This window comes from Choloepus didactylus (genome assembly GCF_015220235.1).
Source record: "Choloepus didactylus isolate mChoDid1 chromosome 11 unlocalized genomic scaffold, mChoDid1.pri SUPER_11_unloc1, whole genome shotgun sequence".
NCBI classification, from domain to species: domain Eukaryota; kingdom Metazoa; phylum Chordata; class Mammalia; order Pilosa; family Megalonychidae; genus Choloepus; species Choloepus didactylus.
Genome location: NW_023637577.1, coordinates 2,763,832 through 2,779,442, shown reverse-complemented (window position 1 = coordinate 2,779,442; position 15,611 = coordinate 2,763,832). Strand labels below are relative to the sequence as shown.

Genomic DNA, 15,611 nt, shown 5'->3' with positions numbered 1-15,611 from the left:
ACAGAATCAACCTCACTTGCTACGTATATGGAAGCCTCCTTCCCAGCCAGTTCCCAGGATTTCTGATGGATGACTGAGCAGGAAGGGTCACCAAATTCCTGGCATCTGAATGTTGTTTTTATGGACTTTGCCCAAAACTCAACCATCAGGATGATTATTGGAAGCCCAGGCAGAGCACAACATCCAAAAGCATAACAAAAAAGGAAAATCCACAGATATGAGTGCCCAGGTCCTGGCACATTTTCTTCAGATGCTTCCAAACACATCTTCTCCCTTAGACCTCACATCTACCCTGAGAAACAAATACTATTTTCTCCACTTTACAGATGAGAAAACAGAGTCCCAGGGAAGAGACCCCTTTATTATCATGTAGCTGGTAAGTGGCTGAGGCAGACAAGAGCACAAATTTTTAACCCTATCTGTTTTCCCCACCACCATGCCTGGCATTAGGGAAGGCCTCCAACCTAGAGATAAATGGCCCCTGATGGACCCAGACTTCCCGACATCCTTAGGTGCCTCAGAGGTACATTTTTTTTGGTGGGTTTTCCCACAGTGGTTATACCCATCCCCCGTGGAGGATAGTTGACTGACAAAACAGGGTCTTCTGGGATTTTCAGGTTCCAAACCCCACTGAGCTCCTCTTTCTTCAGGGTCAAGTTTGTTGACCCAGTTGATCTCATTAACTGCTTACTTATTGCCAAGACCATGCCATGCAATTGTCACCCCTTCTTGGAGGCTTTCCTTGATTTCTTCCAAACCTGATCGAGGGCACTCTGAACAAACCTCTATTTAGTACTTAATGTTTGTTTTCATTGGCTAGGGCTGCCATTAACAAATTATCACAAACTGGGTGGCTTAAGAAACCAGAAATTTATTGTCTCACAGTTGGGGAGACTAAAAGTCCAAAACCAAGTTGGTGTTGGCCCATGCTTCCTCTGAAGTCTGTAGGGGAGAATTTATTCCATGCCTCTCTCCTGGCTTCTGGTGATGGCTTGCTGGCAATCCATGGCTTTTTCTGCCTCAGCTGTCACTTGGTATTCTCTCCTATGTCTGTCTGTCTGTGCCCAATTCTCTCCTTCTTATAAGGACATCAGTCATATTGGATTAGAGTCCTCCCTAATCCAGTTTGGCCTGTGATGGTTCATTTCATGTGCCAACTTGGCTTGATTATGGCATCCAGAAGGAGGTCTTAAGGGAAGTCTCAGAAGTCAGAAAGAAGAATTGCTGCCTTTTCTTTGGCAAGAAAAGGAATACAACTTCTCAGGGAATACAACTTCTCCTTTATCAGAGTTTCCAGCTTGCAATCTACCCTACAGAATTTGGACTTGCCAATTCCCATGATCATGTGAGCCAAATATATATATCTCCTATTGGTTCTGTTTAATAACATCTGCAAAGACCCTATTTCTAAATAAGACCCCATTTACAGGACAGGGTTTAGATTTCAGCATGTCTCTGAAAGGGACTCAGTTCCACCCATAACAGCATTGTGGAAGCCACTTCTTTGAACACTGCTGGGCTCATGATTCACACTTCCATGGAGAGGCTCTAAGTGCCCACACCTGGTCCAGGAGTAAAGGTATGACTGTCACGGGGCCACTCAGAATGCCTTGCTGATGTTTTACCCAGGTCATCAGGATGCTGGGGTTGCTTGGTAACAGGGATGCTTTTAGAGGCAATACTGTAGACCAAGCTAGCAGGAGCCCCATGTACAAAACATACAAACCCTTTAAATATTTACACTCATGTAAGTGCACAGAAAAAAGCATGAGAAGATATATATTATTAAACACTGGGAATCTTTGGGAGGGTAATGTGAGAAGGGAGGTAATGTTTTATTCCACATACTTCTCTGAATTTGAATTTTTCACAAACATGTATTTATGGATTACTCACAAATTATTTTAAAAAGACCTAATGGGGCCCAATCAAAGTATACTTTTTAACCATTGTTTTCATGTTAATCAAGGATTCTCTTGTTTCAAGGAGCTCTAAAATCTGTTCAGATAATTTCTAATTCTTTCCTCTATTTTGCTTTCCCCATTAACTTATTTAGTAAACCCTTTTTTTGCCCATAGTAAAAGTAAATTTAAGTTCAGTGCATTAGTCAGAAGGGTAATTGAAAATAGTTTTATTCTATTTGGACCTAGGAACCAAACAAATTTGTGTAAATTTGTGGAAAAACTCTTACTACCTACTACCCAAAATTAAAAAAAAAAAATTAGATAATTTGGTCCTCTATATCCAAACTTAGAACTCAATATATTTAGTACCAAGGGAATACTCTGTACTGCTATCTGGGGACTCTTGTGCTTTAATGTTCTCTTTAAGGAAATGGTTCACAATCCTTGGCTGCCCATCAGAAAAATCTGTGGATGTTTAAAAAATACATGGAAGCTTAAGCACCAACTAAAGATTTTGAGCCCATGGGACTCTTAGATTTGTACTTTAGGGGACAGCGTTTTTAGATGGAACACCATCAAAAATGATGGCCCTGTCTGCTGGAGAGGTGAACATGCTGAAGTCATGCTCCGCAACAAAGGCTGTTGTTTTTGCATGGAGTATGAAATGTTTTCTCAACTCGAGCTGCCGTCAATCTTTGCTCAGAATCCAAAAATGCAGACGGTTCATTAAACAAACATCAGCAGGTTTGACCAAAGAACAAAAAGCTACTTATTGCAGTTCACCACTAAATAATATCTGCACCTCTTGGTCAATGACATTTTCAATTTGCAGAGGCTTTATTACATCAGTCACAAATAGTGGATGAGTATAATCCCTTATCTTTTCGTGTAGTAACTGGCAAACACTTCAAGTTGATTTCAGACTGGTCTTCTGTGTCTTATAACTGACATTTGGAATGGGTACTTCTCCTTCTTCATCAGATTTAAGTCTTCCAGCAAGCATTCTGATAAATGTCGTTTTACCTGTACCATTTTCCTCCAGTATCATCGTGAGTTCAGAATCTGTAAATTCTCCATCTACAATTGCTAGCTCAGACTCTCCCATCTTTTTCTTCATTCCTAGATATTTATACGTACACATCTTTTCATCTTCTTCATTTGCTGTCTCAACCACTTTGAAAACAAGTGATGCATCTCTGAATCTTGAGTTTTCTGTTGGAACACAGCCATCCAAAAAAAAAAAAAAAGTTTGTTCTTTCTCAATCTAAAAGTCATTGTGACAACACCATATGAACTTGGTACCCTAAATAAACAGCAGCTGAAGTCAGAGAGATAGTCTAATAAACTTAGATTGTGCTCCACTTCAATGATATATCCATCTGGATTTATTAGTGATCATACAGTAATAGCAGCCTTTAAACACGGTTTGAACTCCAGGTAACTAGAAGGTTCATCAAACTTGAAAATACCAGCTTTCTGTAAGCAAACAACAGCACAAGCAAATCTCTGCAACTCTCCTCCTGAAAGATATTCAACATTTTTTACTTTTAGATGGGTTAATTCAAACTATTGACGTACAATTGCCTGTGTCTTTGTTTAATTCTTTCAGTTCAAATTAGACCGACTGCCCCTTTGCAGTTTTGGAAATTTGCTCCACAGACTGAGGTTTGATGGTGGCTTTTAGGTTATCTTCTAGAATCTTAGTAAATCAATTTTGCAATTCAGATACTCAGAAGTATGTCAAAAATTTTTGCCAGTCAGGTGGATCATCACATGTTACAAGTTTTAGTTTTGATTTCCTGCTAAAATTTTTTAAGCAGTTGACTTTCCAATACCATGAATTCCAACTAATCCCAAATCTTCACCTGGAGAGGGATAGGCAACCTGTGAAGGCTTTGGCACAATATCAATGTGTTGCTTCTTTTTCCAACTTGCTTGGTAGATTGACAATTGATAAGGTGCAAAGGGGCATTTCTTAATACAAATATGCAACCAATATAAAGAGTTTCAGAAATCCATGTGCTATTTTGCTCTGGGGTGTAACCTCTATACATAGTTTTCCCATTCGAACCACAGGGCAACTCTTTTTGCACTTCTGCAACATTTCTTAGGTTTACATTTGTCATGATTGATAACAGCAATTCTTATTAATTTTTCCACTATAATTATGAAAAGTAAAACTACCCAGGCCTTCTGGAGAAAACAATCCTTTGTGGAGGGGAGCTCAAAGGTCAAATCAGCTCTAGCCTTCACTCCTCAGTCACATAGCATGTTCCCCATTTTTTTTTTTTCATTCAATGAATTTTAGAACCAGTGTTAAATTCTGAAAGTAGATTTTGGGGGGAAGGAAACTTTAAATAGGGAGTTCATACTTTTTAGCCTTTATTCTGTCCCAACCCTCTACTTTCTCTGAGTTATCTTTCTTAATCCTTGTGACAATCTTTCCCATTTTACAGATGAGAAAACTGAGATATATGGAGGTAAAGGGACTTGGGAGTAAGAAAGGGAAACTTTAGAGAATGGTTGATGTGATGGGCTGCTTGTCAGGGCTACTTGGAGAGCTCCTTTCAGAAAATTATTTTTTAGGAAGTTTACTTGTCTGAGCTTTGTTTCTTCATTTGCCAAAGGGGTACGTAGAGGTAAACTCCATAGGTTTGCTCTAAAGATGAAATATGTAGCAGGAATTTGCCATTCTTTTCCTTCTAGCACTTCTAAAAACCCTTCCTAAGTTGGTTCTTAGGTTCCCTTGTCATATAAGCCCTGAGTCTCCAATGCACTTTTTTTTTTTAAACAGTTTTATTGAGGTATAATTTACACACCATAAAATTCACCCATTTTAAGTTAAAACTCAATGATATTTGGTAAATTTACAGATTTATGCAGCCTTCATCACAATCCAGGTTTTAGAGCATTTCCGTCACTCCCAAAAGATCCCCTATGTCGATTTGTAGTCAATCCTCATTCTTGCCCCAGCCCCAGACAACAAGTGATCTGCTTTGTCTCCACAGCATTCCATTATATGGATATATAATACACATGGAATCCTTATATAAACATTTAATATACATGGAATCATAATATATGTGGCGTTTGTGACTGCTTCTTTCACTTAGTGTAATGCTTCTGATGTTTATCCATGTTGGAGCATGTATCAGTAGTTTACACCATCCTATTGATGAATTATGTTTCATTGTATGACTATACCACATTTTGTTTATCCATTCACCAGTTGATGAACCTTTGGATTATTTCCAGTTTGGGGTATTATGAAAAATGTCATGATAACATCTACATGCATGTCTTTGTGAGGACATATGCTTTCATTTCTCCAACCAGCTATTCCAGTTTCCTTGCAGCTGGATTGCAAGCATATAACCATGAATCCATGTATCAGAACCCCAGCTATAATACCGCTGTTAATTCCTGGGACAACTCTACGAGATCGATATCATTGCTTTCTAGAGAGATGTTGCTCCATCTTCCCGCAGCCAAGTTACTTTAATAGCTTGCATTTACTGAGCACTTACCATGTGTCCAGGCTCGTGCTAAGCATGTCATATGCATTTTCTCATTTTATCTTCACAATAACATTAGTTTTAAATGGCTGATTATGATTATCCCCATTTTACAGATGAGTAAGCTGAGACACAAAGAGGTCAACCAGGAAGCGGCAGAGGCAGGATTTGAACCCAGGCAGTCTGACACCAGAAGCCGTACATTTAACCTCCTCTACATGTTCTGAAAAGCAGCTGAATTCAGTCCCTGAGCTCGGATCTAATTTCACCTCTCCCGTGTGAAAAGCCACAGTATGCTGTCCGTCTAATGACTATTGGCGCTAATATGTGAAGTAAAGCAACAGCTGAAAGAGCCGCTGCTGGGTCTCAGAACGCTGGCCAGCAACCATTGCCATCAGAGCCGTTCCCCACAGGATGCAGCACTCACTGGTGTCCATGGACCAGTGTGATCCTCTAAGCTACTGGGCCAAGAAGGAAGGTCACTGTCATCCCACTGAAAAGGTGAGGTCACCTGCTCAAGGTCACACAGAGAGTGACTCCCAGGAGCTGGGATTCTACCCTCGGTGGGGCAATGGCAAGTTCTGAGCTGTCCTTGTCCTTACTCCATCCTCTATGAACTCACGATTCCATGATGCTTCTGGGTGGTGGCTGATGAAAAGAAGAGCTCAGAATTCCCCTGGGAAGCAGTGCAGGGTTGTAAGTGGCTCCCAGAACCTATCAAAATCTGGAACAAATCCCAGCTCTTCCGTCAGCTCCTTGTGTGACTGAATTTTTCCCCCTTTTATAAAATGGTAAGTGAATAATATACAATCCTTTGGGCTACTGTGAAAATTAGGGGTAATTTGCATTGTAAAAATACATTGCACCCACACTAAGAAATCTAGATCCAGAACTCTATCCATCAACCATTCCTGGAAAATAGTGCCACCAGACACTCAGTGCTCAACTCAAACTCTAAATGTTATTCTCAACTTCCTGCCTTCCCTTTCCCACATCTAATCTCCCAACATCAAAATGTCTGCTTTTCATCTCTACAACTACCTTTTTAGTCCAAGGTTGGTGAACAGCTGCACCAACCGCCTAGCTTCCATACTTCCATCCCTTCACCCTACCCAAAACCCATTCTCTCCATGGCAGCTGAAATGATATTTTAAATTTATCAATCAGATCATATCTCTCTCCAACTTTAAACTCTCCAGTGAGTTTGAAGCCAACCCAGACCCCTCCTGCCTTGCTGATAAGCTCATCCTGCATGACTTGGTCCCTCTGATCCCGAGAAATCTGCCAGATCTTCCCAAAATGGATAAAAGCTTCTATTTGTTGAATGCCTGCTCCATGCCTACAGCCTTCCTAGGCAACATGTAGTTTCAATTCATTGGATGGAGGTCTCCTGACAGGGCCAGCTTCAAGGGCAAGCAACCTGTGCAGTTGCATAGGGCCCCATACTTAGAAAGGCCCCCTGCTTGTTTTAATGCTCTTCTGCCACCATCTTGAAATTCATAATAAATTTTGAAGATGGTCTGCATTTCCATTTTTCACTGGACCCCACAAATTAATGTAGCCAAACCTGTATCCCAAAACAAGTGTGACAAATAATGGATGAGTCAGAAGTCTTCCAGTTGCAAGCAACAGAAAATCCAACCCCAACTGGTTTAATCAGAAAAGGGGAATTCATACAGATAAGTAATCCAGGGATAGTTCATGTTGGCTTCAGGTATAGCTGGATCCAGGGTTTAAATGATGCCACCAGGATTCTGAATCTCCATCATTTACCTCTACCTTTATGTGTGTGGTTCTATTTTTGGGAAGGCATTCTCCACATGGCTTCCAGGCTTGTATCAGCCAGCTTCAAGGCCACATCAAAGAGCATAGCTCTCTCGTGGTTCCAAAAAGCCATGAGATGGAAACTCACTGAACCATCCTGGTCACATTCCCATCTCTGAACCAAGCACTGATGTCCCCTTATAGTAGTATCTGCTATAAGGAGAGGATATTATTATCTCCCTTTTTCAAGATTAAAAGAGATTCATTAAAATGATGCAGGGTGGCCAAAGCCACACAGCTAGTCACTGACAGAATTGGGATTTGAGCCCAGAGAGAACTGACCCCAAAGTATCCTGGCTCCTCTCCTCACCAGCCCTTGACTGGTCTCGGGATGAAGATTCTCTCACCATTGCTAGCTCAGGCTCAGCATCATTACCTGAAGCCCAGCTTCAGCATTGTGCTCACTCCCACCTTGGTGTGCACCCTCAGCTCTCTTTATTTTCAGCCTTACAGCCCCTTGCTCAGGGCAAAAAGCTCAGAAGAACACAACCCTTCTTCAAGGCTGAGATAGAATGGGTCTCTAGAGCCCTTAGAAATGTCATTGCTTTTATTTGGAAATTAGCCTATCTCAATTGGCTACTTAAATCATAATTGGCATATTGAGGTATATAGTCCTGGGATCCCCTTGGCATTTTCAGCCAAACTCGGCTCCCCCTCTTGTTTCTCTGCCTAGGGTCATTTTACACTCCCTTGGTTATGAGCTGTGTGATCTAAGGCAAGTTCCTTCACCGTTCTGAGCCTCAGTTTCCTCATCTGTGCACAAGGATAATTATCATACTCATTGGACAGTTGGGATAGAATAACTGGAAGTGCTAACTCCAGTACCTGACCTCGAGTCTATGGTGGCTACAGCTATTTTAATTTTTTTATAATTCATTAATTACCATCATTAACACTTGGGTGTACATCTTTCCAAATTTGGGTCTATAACTATATAAATATACTGATACTTATATAGTTATAGAAATAGAATCAGACTGTAATATTATTTTATAATCCACCTTTCCCACTGATTTAATGTGAGCATTTATGCATCTCAATTTTCACATTTTTAATGGCCAGGTGCTTGCCTACTCAACTGATACAACTATTTAGACAATTCCTTACTAGTAGTTTCTAAGATCTCTTTATTATAAACAATTGTAGCCTGAACGGCCTTGTATTCTCTTTTTATTGACTGTCTCATTACTTTCTTAAGATATAATCTTAGAAGTGGAATAACTGAGTCAAAGGTATTTACAAGGTAAATACATTTGATGAATATTGATAAATTGCTTTCTAGGCAGTTTATAGCAAATTATACTCCCACCAGCAGTGTAAGAAAGGCATCCATTTTACAGCATCTTAGGCAAAGATATCTCATTTGTAAGATGCTAATATAAGCCCTGGAATCTGTGGACATTTTCACAACAGTTTCTAGAAACTGGCAAAAGAAAAATGAGAGAAGAATTTATTCCCCTCCCAACTCCACAAGTCATCATATATCATTTGGAGCTTTGCTACAAATTATTACAGGTGAACTTTCTGTCTTAAAAATGTATCTCAAAGACTTTATGCTTTATTTTGACAAATAAAATTTGCAGCTTCATACATTTATTCTAACCACTTCAGCTTGTTTCTTTCCTTCCCAATTTGTACAGATGCCAATTTTAGCCGCTTACCCCAGATAAAATTGCCACAGAATTCTGATGACTTTTATATCTCCATAACTGTCCTCCCCCCACCATAGCTGCAGAGAATAAGAGAATGTCTGGTAGGAAGATGGGGCATTAGAAAGGCAAGGCACTTTGGGGTTGTATTCCTGGAAACTGATTCGTTCAACAAAGCTTCACCACAAGAGCTGCTCTGTGCCATTCCTCAGTGTTGAGCAGGCTCTGATCCTCTCCAGATTGCTAAAGCAGGGCCTCTGCCCTGGAGGGATCACATTTAGTGGAAGAAGCAGGCTAGTAAACAGAGGCTTACTGCAGAATGACCTACAGCTGATGGAGGCATGAAGGAGCACAGAAGACACCCCCTCATTCCTATGAAAACTCAAAGAGAGCAAACAGTACCCTGTGTTGCCAAGCCCAGGAGCTGAGAACAGAGAGCTCCAGGCAGGGGGCACAGTATGTGCAAAGGAGGCAGGGAAGCTCCATAATCCATGGTAAGTTTGAGAAATCAAAGAGTCCAAAGTGGTTAAAAGTGTGTGTGTGTGTGTGTGTGTGTGTGTGTGTGTGTAGAACACGGATTGTAGAGAGTCAGGGCACATCCATGGGGGTCAGGTAGGGCTGACTAATTGGAAAGAGAAGTAGGACCTAAGTTGCATGGAACCACATGTGTCAGGCGATCACACTGGTGAGTTATTGAAGTTCCAAGCAGGCAAGGGATAGTATCTGATTGGCATTTATAAAGAATACTTGGGTTGTCAGGCGGAGGGTGAACATGAGTGAAGTCCGGTGACAGGGAGACCAGAAAGGAAGTCCAGATGGGAAGTAATAAAGCCAGAAGGAGGCCTTGGTGGTGGAGATGGAGAGGTAGAGAAAGATTTGGGAGGCACAAAGAAATAGAATCTACAGTTGTTATTGAGGAGTTGGATGGAGAGGAACAAAGAAAGAAATAAATCCAAGTGATATTGGATTTCTTGGTTCCTAGTTAGGTTGACCAGATGGAGGTTGGGGCCACTCACTGAGCTAGTGATGGATTCCTACTAGGCTGGGCTGGAAGTAGCTACTGGGGACATCAACAGAGAGATGTTGATTGAAGCTTTGGAGAAGAGGTCAGCATGCAGGCAGGAGATGTTGGAAGAAAGACCAATGGAATTTTAAGGGGTTTATTAAGAGAAATTTTTTCTGTCTATAACATATGGTGTGAGAAGCATCAGTGAAGCAAAGGCAGGGAGGCTGGACCATGGCATCAGGGCTGCTTCCATTTCGAAAGAAAATGTGCAAGAGATGAAAACAGGTGTCCCCCAGTATCCTGAGCCCACACTGAACGCTACTGGCAGGCTTTCTCTGCTGGCCAGAGCATGGAAATGCAGGCTTCCCTTGGATGGTTTCCATTAAGCTGGGTGACTTTGGTACTTGGCAGGTCATTAACGTCATCGTGAATTTCTCCGGCCTGAGAAAGGAATTAATTTTTAAATGCATATTATTTAGTTCAGAGTTGGCTCCTAAGAGAGAAATGCCAGAGGGCAGAACCCTTTCATTTTTCCATGGTTTGGGTTTTGAGTTCATCAGGGATGGGTATAGGGATGGTGAACCCCTTCCGGTCGGCTCCATGGGAGAGCTGAGTGAGTTGGGTGTTTAGTGCAGTGACATGAGTGTGAAACACTGTCTACCATTAAAACTAGAGAAATTTTCAAGTCCCCATTTCTTCCAGGAGGAAGATCAGGAGAAACGAGAAGAACTCTGAGTCAGAAAAGAGTGGTGGTCAAGAGTTTAGCTCAAAATAGTACAATTAAAAACAATTCTTGCATGAATTGTAATAAATGTACCATGCTAATGCAAGGTGTTAATACTAGGGTGGTATACGGGAGCTCTGTATTTTGTGCATGCTTTTTCTTTAAACCTACAACTTCTCTAATAATAAAAAAAAAAGAGTTTAGCTCAGTAGACAGACTGTCTGGATTTAGAAGCCAACTCTCCCTCTCATTACCTGTGTGCCTCCAGGAAAGTCTCTCCATGCATCAGTTTACTTATCTGCAAAATGTGGAATAATAATAATTCTTACATCCTAGGGTTTTTCAAAGAACTTACGGGCCCATAAAAACGTGTTAAGAATTGTCAAGTAGGCAAATTAATCCCAAGGAAAGACCTGACTGAGTAATTTGGCTAATGGCAAGGCTTAGAATATTAATTTTCAAAGTCAATTATGTTTGAATATATTGTTTAAGACAGCAAATTCTAAGGCTTGCCTAACTTAAGAGCTCAAAAGTTTCACTTCTTTATATTTAGATATTTTTGCTTTAGTGACTTTGGGTTGAATTCCTTTCCTTTCCTTGCACATAATTCCTGCATTCATTTATCACTTCAAGTTCTCGGACAGTTGGAAAACTAGAGGAAAAGAACAAGGAAAACCTTGCATGTAGATAATCTCATCCTGGTGGGGAGTGGGGGGCTTGCTCAGGATGGGGGGCTAGAAAAACTCAGGTAGGTCCATCTTCATCCTGGCCAGTCCCAAGTCTCTGCACAAGGTTCTGTATCCAAAAAAGTTAGAGCTGAAGGGACACTTCGAGACCACTGGATCCAACTGTCCCATTTGGGAGAGGGGGAAATTGAGGCCCAGAGAGGTGAAATGAGTTTCCTTAGGTTAATTTTGGTTAACCCAGACAGTTATTCAGCTGTTTTGAGCTCTGAATGGGGCTCAGGGGACAAATGATATCAGCCTCTTTAGCTCAGGTTTGCCATGACTATCAAATAATATATTAAAATGCAAGTTTTAAGTGCACAAGTGATTGTGCTCTGAAGACCCACAATCTGGGATCTGCACTTTTACCGGCTGTGTGACCTTGACCAGATATCTTCACCTCACCAGGCCTCTGTTTTCTCATCTATGCAACTGGCTAATAATGGAACCTTCCTCACAGTGTCATTAAAATGGCAGATTGAAATCACACATGTAAAATACTTAGCACCATGTCGGACACATCATAAATGCTCAAGGTGTACATAGAACTTTTTATTGTTATTATGCAACCTGATTTAATGATTACTTGCTGAATGCTTACTTGGGTCCAGGGTATGTTGGGTTAGCTGAGGAGATGGGGGGGGGGGCAGTGATTAGACCCTAATTTTGATAGGGATGGTTGAGAGAAGACAAGTAGATGGCTTATCAGTGGAAAAAGCCAGAGGGATCTGAAAGAGAGAGAGCAAGATAAGTGGAAGAAAGCACTTCTAACTGGCAAACTCAATAATGCCTTTCAGAGGGATGTAGTGTTTGGGATGGGCCTTGAAAGCTGTGTGGCTTTGGGGCAGATGCAAATGGACTACAGTTAGCAGAAAGGCGTGAGTTCAGATCAAGGGAATAGCATGAGTCAATGCATAGAGGGTGGATGTGACCAAGGGAATAACGAGCAATTCTGGGCTGGGTTGGACCTCTGGTTTCTGCTGGCTCACATCCAGTCTTCTTTCTCTTCTGTCATCACATTCTGTTTCTTCTGTGGGAAACCATCCCTCCTATTCCTAGTCCATATGATTCAGATGGGGCTGACCCCACACCCTAGACATAGTGATTGGTTCAGAGAGCTGGGTGTAGCCCAGAGCTGGGCCAATCAGAATCTTCCCTGGGACTTTCATTGGACTGCCTGTGAAGGAGTCTGTTTTACCACCGGGATTTTAGCTGGCAGAGAAGCCTGGGGCTCCCGGCTTCCATCTTTGCACCACTTGGGAGAGCTTTGCAGGAGTGCCGCCAACACAAAGGAGAGCAGAACTGATAAACGGAGATGGTGTCCTGGTGACCTCAGCCAGGCAGGAAGCCAAACTCTACTCCTAGAGCTTTCAGTTATGGGAGGCAGGAAATTCCTTTTTTCATTTCTTTTACCTATTCCTTTTGTGTTGGTTACAACTGAAAAAAATCTAATTAATACAACAACAAAATTCTAATTAATACAACAACAGCTAGTATTAATGAGTGCTAATAATATACCAGATGGTGTTCTGAGAGCCCATGACACTATGAGGCAGGTACTAATTACTAACCCCATTTTATAAGTGGAAAAAAAAAACAACACTAAAGCCCAAAAAGGTTAAGTAAGTTGTCCAGTATCTCATGGCTAGTAAATAGTAGGTATGGGATTTGAAGCCAGGCAGTTTGACCACAGAATCCACACTCTCACCCACTATGCTGAACTCACTCCCAATGGAGTGAGTTGGCACTATGTGGTTTCCCTCCACATAAATATGAATGATGATCCATGATCACTGGGGATCTGATTCTGCCCAGCTCATGATGTTTCTCATCTTGGTTGTAGCATGTTGGCTTGATATTAAGAATGTCCTTGGTTGCCCCTCATTCTTTAATAGCCTTAATTCCAATAGACCAGAGCTTAAATCTTAGTCTTAAAGTCCTTTACACTTTTTCTCCTATGAGACCTGGCAGGTAGGAGGAGACCAGCCACTCCTGGTGGCTATTTAAAATGCCAAATCTCCAGATGTAGGCTTCCAGCCTAGGGTTCTACCCCAACCCTTGTCCTACTACAATTTCCTGCTTTGACCACAAATTACTCTCCTCCAAGGCTGAAAACTTCAAGGAGAGCAGCTTTGATATGATTCAGAAACTTCAGACAATACAAGAAAAGCAATTGCTGGACTACAATTGGCCGAGAACTTGCTGTGGGCCAGACCTGTTTATAAGCACTTTTCAGCATCTGAATTTGTAGCCCAGCCTGTCTGATCCCAAACCCAATGCTCTAACTTTACCATTCCAGGTCCCAAAAATGGCCATGGGAAATGAAATTCCAGAATAATGAAACATGTTGTCTTCTTTCAAAAGCTTGAGGGAAGTCTCTCTCTAGATAAGCCAACTTGGCAGGTGAAATAACTGCCCTCCCCCCTACATGGAGACACTCAGGGGAGTGAATCTCCCTGGCAACGTGGAATATGACTCCCGGGGAGGAATGTAGACCTGGCATCATGGGATGGAGAACATCTTCTTGACCAAAAGGGGGATGTGAAAGGAAATGAAATAAGCTTCAGTGGCAGAGAGATTCCAAAAGGAGCCAAGAGGTCACTCTGGTGGGCACTCTTAATGCACAATTTAAACATTAGGTTCTAATGAATTGGAATAGCTAGCAGTAAATACCTGAAACTGTCAAACTACAACTCAGAACCCATGAATCTTGAAGACGATTGTATAATAATGTAGCTTATGAGGGGTGACAATGTGATTGGGAAAGCCATATGGACCACACTACCCTTTGTCTTTGTCTAGTTTATGGATGGATGAGTAGAAAAATGGGGGAAGAAAAAAAAAAAGGCACCCAGTGTTCTTTTTACTCTAATTGTTCTTTTTCACTTTAATTTTTATTCTTATTATTTTTGTGTGTGTGGTAATGAAAATGACAAAAATTAATTTTGGTTATGAATGCACAGCTATATGATGGTACTGTAAACAATTGAATGTATGCTTTGTTTTGTATGACTGTATGGTATGTGAATATATCTCAATAAAAATGAATTTAAAAAAAAGCCTGAGGAAAGTAAATTTGAGTTTTGGACAAAGAAAAGGAATTTGAGAAGTTGCACTGTGGCTAGTAAACCTACAACACTTCTTTTTTCTGATGGGACTGACACAGTAGGCATTCAAGTTTTGCTAACCTAAGTGGGGTAGAACTGAGAGTACTTCATATGAATTAAATTGAAGGGAACTGAATCAAGGCTAATCAAATCAAATGGAATTGATAATAAAGAGAGAAAATGCACTGGGTTTGTAGACAACTATGTCAGGGATTGAATCATGAACAGCAATTGATGGGAGTAAAATCTTGAAGAAAGAGGAAAAGATACGTTTATCTCCTGAATATGCCCTAGCTGAGATCTAGCATACAGTTTTTTAAAAAATCTGACTATTATCCTTGGTAAGAAATAAATTTTATATCCCAATACAGTACACATAAATGTATTATGTATGAATAATATATAACATTATATTATATAATATATTATTACATTACATTATATTATATATTACATTATAATATATTATATAATATATTACATTATATTATTATATATTAATATATTATTATATGACATTATATTAATATATATTATTATATAACATTATATGTGTTTTATAATAAAATATAAAACATATATGTTATATATATATATATATGTTTCATGAAATAATGTTGATCCATACTACACCTGATGCATTCTATTTCCCATTCTATTTTATTCTTTTCTAGTCTAGTCTAGTCTGTTTTATTTTTTAAAATTGTTTTAGTCCCAAACCCACTACACTGGTTTTACTCCCCTCTAACAGGTTGCAACCTATAGTAGGAAAAGCCCTGTTCTGCTGGTCGCTGTAGAGACCTCCCAGTTCTCCATCCACTCCCTCTGTGACTTCATGAGCTCTTAGACTCTCAGTTGCCTCATCTGTAAAATGTGGGTGAAGACTGGCAACTTGTTGGAAGCAACAATGTCGCACCTGTAAAGACCCCAGCACAGTGCCTGATGCACAGTCCCAGAGCCAGCAGCCATTGCATCAGAGTCCTTGGCATCACCAAGCTGCAATGCTGCATTTAAGCCAATATAATGATTCTTGAGCTAAAGAGGAAAGGAACGCCGGGGAGGCATTCCCCTGTGGTCCCAGTGGAGAGGCCCAGCTGAAATGCAGCACTCCTAGCACAGGAGCCGTTTCTCATAGAGGCCAGGGCTCCAAGTTCCTG

At 40.8% G+C, this 15,611-nt stretch overlaps 1 pseudogene; it reads right to left on the bottom strand.

The window, feature by feature from the left end:
• Positions 1-2,448: 2,448 nt before the first annotated feature.
• Positions 2,449-15,611, bottom strand: part of LOC119524392 — an 82,635-nt pseudogene continuing 69,472 nt past the window's right edge.